Source organism: Octopus sinensis, unplaced genomic scaffold, assembly GCF_006345805.1.
Source record: "Octopus sinensis unplaced genomic scaffold, ASM634580v1 Contig06013, whole genome shotgun sequence".
Lineage (NCBI taxonomy): Eukaryota > Metazoa > Mollusca > Cephalopoda > Octopoda > Octopodidae > Octopus > Octopus sinensis.
This window is the reverse complement of record NW_021828846.1, coordinates 1-7,556: the sequence shown is the minus strand read 5'-3', so window position 1 is coordinate 7,556 and position 7,556 is coordinate 1. Positions and strand designations below refer to the sequence as shown.

The window sequence follows — 7,556 nt, the reverse complement described above, 5'->3', positions numbered from 1 at the left end:
TATATATATATATATATATATATATATATATATATATATATATATATATATATGCACATACAAATGTATATACACACGCATACGTATATACATATACGTGAGAGGCAATAGTAAAAATAGTAAGAGATTGAGAAAGGAAAAAGGAAGAGAGCCAGTGAGAGGGAATGAGAGAGAGAGTACAGGAGAAGGAGAGAGAGAGAGAGAGAGGAGAGAGAGAGAGAAAGTACGAGAGTGAGAAGGAGAAAGAAAGTGAAAGTTAATCAGTTACGAAATTCAAAATTAAATCAGAAAAATATTTAGACATTTGTAGATCACACTATCAACTGCTGTGGTGGCCGAGTGGTTAAGGCGTTGGACTTGAAATCCAATGGGTTGTACCCGCGCAGGTTCGAATCCTGCCCGCAGCGACATAGTTTTGGTGTCTTTTTGTCGATTTCTTTTTTTGTTTTTTGTAGTTTTACTTCTCCACTTCTTTTCCAAAGACTTACTCTTTACTCTTTTACTCTTTTACTTGTTTCAGTCATTTGACTGCGGCCATGCTGGAGCACCGCCTTTAGTCGAGCAAATCGATCCCGGGAGTTATTCTTTGTAAGCCCAGTACTTATTCTATCGGTCTCTTTTGCCTAACCGCTAAGTGACGGGGACGTAAACGCACCAGCATCGGTTGTCAAGCAACGCTATGGGGACAAACACAGACACAAACACACACACACACACATATGTATATATATACATATATACGACAGGCTTCTTTCAGTTTCCGTCTACCAAATCTACTCACAAGGCCTTGGTCGGCCCGGGGCTATAGCAGAAGATACTTGCTCAAGATGCCACGCAGTGGGACTGAACCCGGAACCATGTGGTTGGTTAGCAAGCTACTTACCACACAGCCACTCCTGCCACTTATTCGCTTTTTTAAAATATTTAAAAAAAACTTTTCAAGCTAAGAATTTTGCTTCGCAACTGCGTGATCTCTAGTTCGATTCTACGACGTGGCGTCTTCGGCAAGTGTCTTCTACTAAAGCTTTGGGCTGATCAATATCTTGTGAACGGATTGACGAGAGATTGGGGAAAGAAGCAAAAGAAACAGAGAAAAGAAAAGAAATAGAAAGCTAATCAATTAAATAAAATCGTATCAAATAATATTTGTAGGTCACTTCTATCAGCTGCTGTGGTGGCCGAGTGGTTAAGGCGTTGGACTTGAAATCCAATGGGTTATGCCCGCGCAGGTTCGAATCCTGCCCGCAGCGGTCCGTTTCGTATTTTTTTTTATTGCTTCTTTAGTGCTTTTAATTACTTTACTGATTTTTTCAATGGTTTTAAATTGATTTATTCGCTTTCATTCTTTAGAGAAATATTTAGACATTTGCGGAACCGAACAATCAGCGGCAGTGGTGGCCGAGTGGTTAAGGCGTTGGACTTGAAATCCAATGGGTTATACCCACGTAGGTTCGAATCCTGCCCGCAGCGGTCCGTTTCGTATTTTTTTCTATTGCTTCTTTAGTGCTTTTAATTACTTTACTGATTTTTTCAATGGTTTTAAATTGATTTATTCGCTTTCATTCTTTAGAGAAATATTTAGACATTTGCGGAACCGAACAATCAGCGGCTGTGGTGGCCGAGTGGTTAAGGCGTTGGACTTGAAATCCAATGGGTTGTACCCGCGCAGGTTCGAATCCTGCCCGCAGCGGTCTGTTTCGTGTCCTTTTTTTTTTTCTATCGCTTCTTTAGTACTTTTAATTACTTTACTGATTTTTTCAATGGGTTTAAATCGCTTTATTCGCTTTCATTCTTTTTAAATATTAGATGAAAGTGCCGTTGAATAACTAAGAATTTGCTTTGCAGTCTCGTCGTCTCAAGTTCGATTCCTCAATGTTGTGTTATCGGTAACATCTTCTTATAAACCTTTGGCAAAACACACATGCACACGCACACGCGTACATATATTTATATGCACATACAAATGTATATACACACGCAGGAGTGGCTGTGTGGTAAGTAGCTTGCTAACCAACCACATGGTGAGAGGCAATAGTAAGAGATTGAGAAAGGAAAAAGGAAGAGAGCCAGTGAGAGGGAACGAGAGAAAGAGAGAGGGAGAGAGTACGGGAGAAGGAGAGAGAAAGAGAGAGAGAGAGAGAGAGTACGAGAGTGAGAAGGAGAAAGAAAGTGAAAGTTAATCAGTTACGAAATTCCAAATTAAATCAGAGAAATATTTAGACATTTGTAGATCTCACTATCAACTGCTGTGGTGGCCGAGTGGTTAAGGCGTTGGACTTGAAATCCAATGGGTTGTACCCGCGCAGGTTCGAATCCTGCCCGCAGCGACTTAGTTTTGGTGTCTTTTTGTCGATTTCTTTTTTTGTTTTTGTCGTTTTACTTTCTCCACTTCTTTTCCAAAGACTCACTCTTTACTCTTTTACTCTTTACTGTTTCAGTCATTTGACTGCGGCCATGCTGGGCACCGCCTTTAGTCGAGCAATCGACCCCAGGACTTATTCTTGTAAGCCCCAGTACTTATTCTATCCGTCTCTTTTGCCGAACCGCTAAGTGACGGGGACGTAAACACACCAGCATCGGTTGTCAAGCAACGCTAGGGGGACAAACACAGACACAAACACACACACACACACACATATATATATATACGACAGGCTTCCTTCAGTTTCCGTCTACCAAATCTACTCACAAGGCATTGGTCGACCCGGGGCTATAGCAGAAGACACTTGCCCAAGATGCCACGCAGTGGGACTGAACCCGGAACCATATGGTTGGTTAGCAAGCTACTTACCACACAGCCACTCCTGCCACGTATTCGCTTTTTAAAAATATTTTTTTAAAGCTTTGAAAGCTAAACATTTTGATTCGCACCTGCGTGATCTCCAGTTCGATTCTATGACGCTGCGTCTTCGGCCAGTGTCTTCTACTAAAGCTTTGGGCTGATCAATATCTTGTGAACGGATTGACGAGAGATTGGGGAAAGAAGCAAAAATAACAGATACAAGAACAGAAAGAGAAAGCTAATCAATTAAATAAAATCGTATCAAATAATATTTGTAGGTCACTTCTATCAGCTGCTGTGGTGGCCGAGTGGTTAAGGCGTTGGACTCGAAATCCAGTGGGTTATACCCGCGCAGGTTCGAATCCTGCCCGCAGCGGTTCGTTTCGTATTTTATTTTCTATTGCTTCTTTAGTACTTTTAATTACTTTACAGATATTTTTAATGGTTTTAAATCTCTTTATTCGCTTTCATTCTTTAGAGAAATATTTAGACATTTGTGGAACTAAACAATCAGCGGCTGTGGTGGCCGAGTGGTTAAGGCGTTGGACTTGAAATCCAATGGGTTGTACCCGCGCAGGTTCGAATCCTGCCCGCAGCGACTTAGTTTTGGTGTCTTTTTGTCGATTTCTTTTTTGGTTTTTGTAGTTTTACTTTCTCCACTTCTTTTCCAAAGACTTACTCTTTACCCTTTTACTCTTTTACTTGTTTCAGTCATTTGACTGCGGCCATGCTGGAGCACCGCCTTTAGTCGAGCAAATCGACCGCGGGACTTATTCTTTGTAAGCCCAGTACTTATTCTATCGGTCTCTTTTGCCGAACCGCTAAGTGACGGGGACGTAAACACACCAGCATCTTTTGTCAAGCAACGCTAGGGGGACAAACACAGACACAAACACACACACACACACACATATATATATATATATACATATATACGACAGGCTTCTTTCAGTTTCCGTCTACCAAATCTACTCACAAAGCATTGGTCGGCCCGGGGCTATAGCAGAAGACACTTGCCCAAGATGCAACGCAGTGGGACTGAACCCGGAACCATGTGGTTGGTTAGCAAGCTACTTACCACACAGCCACTCCTGCGCCTATATATATATATATATACGACAGGCTTCTTTCAGTTTCCGTCTACCAAATCCACTCACAAGGCTTTGGTCGGCCCGGGGCTATAGCAGAAGACACTTGCCCAAGATGCCACGCAGTGGGACTGAACCCGGAACCATGTGGTTGGTTAGCAATCTACTTACCAAACAGCCACTCCTGCCACTTATTCGCTTTTTAAATTATTTTTTTAAAGCTTTTAAAGCTGAGAATTTTGCTTCGCAACCGCGTGGTCTCCAGTTCGATTCTATGACGTGGCGGCTTCGGCAAGTGTCTTCTACTAAAGCTTTGGGCTGATCAATATCTTGTGAACGGATTGACGAGAGATTGGGGAAAGAAGCTAAGGAAACAGAGAAAAGAAAGAGAAGAGCTAATCAATAAATAAAATCGTATCAAATAATATTTGTAGGTCACTTGTATCAACTGCTGTGGTGGCCGAGTGGTTAAGGCGTTGGACTTGAAATCCAATGGGTTATACCCGCGCAGGTTCGAATCCTGCCCGCAGCGATTTATGTTTAGTATTTTTTTAAAAATTTTCTTTCAGTCATTAGACTGCGGCCATGCTGGGGTACCACGATGATGGACTTTTAGTCGAATGAATCGACCCTAATACTTAATTTTTTTTAAAGCCTGGTACTTATTCTATCGATCTCTTTCTGCTGAATCGCTAAGGCACGGGGACATAAACAAACCTAATTTTGGTGTATTTTTGTCGATTTCTTTTTTGTTTTTGTAGTTTTACTTTCTCCACTTCTTTTCCAAAGACTTATTCGCTTTTTAAAAATATTTTTATAAAGCTTTTAAAACTGAGAATTTTGCTTCGCAACCTCGTGATCTCCAGATCGATTCTATGACGTTGCGTCTTCGGCAAGTGTCTTCTACTAAAGCTTTGGGCTGATCAATATCTTGTGAACGGATTGACGAGAGATTGGGGAAAGAAGCTAAAGAAACAGAGAAAAGAAAGAGAAGAGCTAATCAATTAAATAAAATCGTATTAAATAATATTTGTAGGTCACTTCTATCAGCTGCTGTGGTGGCCGAGTGGTTAAGGCGTTGGACTTGAAATCCAATGGGTTATACCCGCGCAGGTTCGAATCCTGCCCGCAGCGACTTGGTTTTGGTGTCTTTTTGTCGATTTCTTTTTTGGTTTTTGTAGTGTTACTTTCTCCACTTCTTTTCCAAAGACTTACTCTTTACCCTTTTAACTCTTTTACTTGTTTCAGTCATTTGACTGCGGCCATGCTGGAGCACCGCCTTTAGTCGAGCAAATCGACCGCGGGACTTATTCTTTGTAAGCCCAGTATTCTTATTCTATCGGTCTCTTTTGCCGAACCGCTAAGTGACGGGGACGTAAACACACCAGCATCTTTTGTCAAGCAACGCTAGTGGAACAAACACAGACACAAACCAACACACACACACACATATATATATATATACATATATACGACAGGCTTCTTTCAGTTTCCGTCTACCAAATCTACTCACACAAGCATTGTGTCGGCCCGGGGCTATAGCAGAAGACACTTGCCCAAGATGCAACGCGTGGGACTGAACCCGGAACCATGTGTTTGGTTAGCAAGCTACTTACCACACAGCCACTCCTGCGCCTATATATATATATATATACGACAGGCTTCTTTCAGTTTCCGTCTACCAAATCCACTCACAAGCTTTGGTCGGCCCGGGGCTATAGCAGAAGACACTTGCCCAAGATGCCACGCAGTGGGACTGACCCGGACCATGTGGTTGGTTAGCAATCTACTTACCAACAGCCACTCCTGCCACTTATTCGCTTTTTAAATTATTTTTTTAAAGCTTTTAAAGCTGAGAATTTTGCTTCGCAACCGCGTGGTCCCCAGTTCGATTCTATGACGTGGCGGCTTCGGCAAGTGTCTTCTACTAAAGCTTTGGGCTGATCAATATCTTCCAAACGGATTGACGAGAGATTGGGGAAAGAAGCTAAAGAAACAGAGAAAAGAAAGAGAAGAGCTAATCAATTAAATAAAATCGTATCAAATAATATTTGTAGGTCACTTCTATCAGCTGCTGTGGTGGCCGAGTGGTTAAGGCGTTGGACTTGAAATCCAATGGGTTATACCCGCGCAGGTTCGAATCCTGCCCGCAGCGGTTTATGTTTGGTTTTTTTTTTTAAATTTTGTTTCAGTCATTAGACTGCGGCCATGCTGGGGTACCACGATGATGGACTTTTAGTCGAATGAATCGACCCTAATACTTAATTTTTTTAAAAGCCTTGTACTTATTCTATCGATTTCTTTCTGCTGAAAGAGAAACAGAAAGAAGAAGAAAACAAAAAGCTAATCAGTTAAACAAAATCGGGAACTTTTCGGTTTGAACGGCAGTTTTTTCTAGCAGTATCATATGAAATTTTCACCCATAATTATGACCTTAGTATCGATCTATTGCATTTCAATCTGTTTTAGGGTTAGGGGTGGGAAGGGTATCTTTTTTTCTTCACAAATGTAAATAAACCCAATCTGTTTCTTAAACGAGGTACATTTTCATACTGCACAGAATGTTTTTTTTTACCTCAAAAGACGTCATTGATTGGTAGAAAGTGCAGAAATTGAAGAAAAAACAACAACAAGTATCTTACAAACTCTAGAATTTTCTCAATAAAGCCAAGAGAAAAAGATGTTTTATAAACACATTCTACCAGTATACGAAGTTTAAAAGTGTTTAGTTACGTGGAAATGATTTTAAAAAACTGCCGTTCAAACCGAAAAGATCCAAATGAGGGACATATTCATACGGCACAGAATGTTTTTTTTACCTCAAAAGACGTCAATGATTGGTTGAAATTGCAAAAATTGAAGAAAAAAAACAACAAATATCTTATAAACCATAGAATTTTCTCAATAAAGCGAAGAGAAAAAGATGTTTTATAAACACATTCTACCAATATATGAAGTCTAAAATTTTTTAGTTACCTAGAAAGTATGCTAAAAACTGCCGTTCAAACCGAAAAGATCCTTTAATTATAATTATATAGATATAGGCTGAAAACTTTACAGATACAAAATGTCAACGGCCTTTGATGGTTACTTGATAACTGTATTACATACATGTACACACATTAATTTGTTAATTACAATAAACACACACCCACGCACACACACACAAAGAGACACATATATTCTCATGGTTTAAATTCTGTTGTTTGCATCATCAGAACCTATATATGATAATAACAATCTGTGTTTGTGTGTGTCCGTGTGTCCGTGTGTGTGTTACCGTTACCCGATACCCGTCAAAGGCCGTTGACATTTTCTATCTGCAATATTTTCAGGCTAATCATTTCCGATGAACCATTTTTGCAGCAAATGCAACCGGAATCAACTTTAAAAGAAGTGCCTTCATCAAGGACACAGCGCTCCGCCCGACCCGGATATTGAACACACAACCTTGAACTCGGTAGCCCAGTAGTCTTACTACCAGCCTACGTAACTTCACCATTATTTTTTACACATACTCACGTGTTCGCATGTGTAAATATAAATAGTGGAGGCGCAATGGCCCAATGGTTAGGGCAGCGGACTCGCGGTCATAAGATCGCGGTTTCGATTCCCAGACCGCGCGTTGTGAGTGTTTATTGAGCGAAAACACCTAAAGCTCCACGTGGCTCCGGCAAGGGATGGTG

At 40.8% G+C, this 7,556-nt stretch overlaps 10 non-coding genes across 10 annotated transcripts; all 10 read left to right on the top strand.

The window, feature by feature from the left end:
• The first annotated feature begins 325 nt into the window (after positions 1–325).
• Trnas-uga lies at positions 326–407 on the top strand. The gene has a single exon. It is a non-coding gene; the product is annotated as a tRNA-Ser (tRNA).
• Positions 408–1,168: 761 nt separating this feature from the next.
• Positions 1,169–1,250, top strand: Trnas-uga. Its single transcript has one exon. It is a non-coding gene; the product is annotated as a tRNA-Ser (tRNA).
• Positions 1,251–1,388: 138 nt separating this feature from the next.
• Positions 1,389–1,470, top strand: Trnas-uga. Its single transcript has one exon. It is a non-coding gene; the product is annotated as a tRNA-Ser (tRNA).
• Positions 1,471–1,608: 138 nt separating this feature from the next.
• Trnas-uga lies at positions 1,609–1,690 on the top strand. The gene has a single exon. It is a non-coding gene; the product is annotated as a tRNA-Ser (tRNA).
• A 555-nt stretch (positions 1,691–2,245) lies between these two features.
• Trnas-uga lies at positions 2,246–2,327 on the top strand. Its single transcript has one exon. It is a non-coding gene; the product is annotated as a tRNA-Ser (tRNA).
• Positions 2,328–3,076: 749 nt separating this feature from the next.
• On the top strand, positions 3,077–3,158 carry Trnas-cga. The gene has a single exon. It is a non-coding gene; the product is annotated as a tRNA-Ser (tRNA).
• Positions 3,159–3,298: 140 nt separating this feature from the next.
• On the top strand, positions 3,299–3,380 carry Trnas-uga. The gene has a single exon. It is a non-coding gene; the product is annotated as a tRNA-Ser (tRNA).
• Positions 3,381–4,320: 940 nt separating this feature from the next.
• Trnas-uga lies at positions 4,321–4,402 on the top strand. The gene has a single exon. It is a non-coding gene; the product is annotated as a tRNA-Ser (tRNA).
• Positions 4,403–4,922: 520 nt separating this feature from the next.
• On the top strand, positions 4,923–5,004 carry Trnas-uga. Its single transcript has one exon. It is a non-coding gene; the product is annotated as a tRNA-Ser (tRNA).
• A 939-nt stretch (positions 5,005–5,943) lies between these two features.
• On the top strand, positions 5,944–6,025 carry Trnas-uga. The gene has a single exon. It is a non-coding gene; the product is annotated as a tRNA-Ser (tRNA).
• Positions 6,026–7,556: the final 1,531 nt, after the last annotated feature.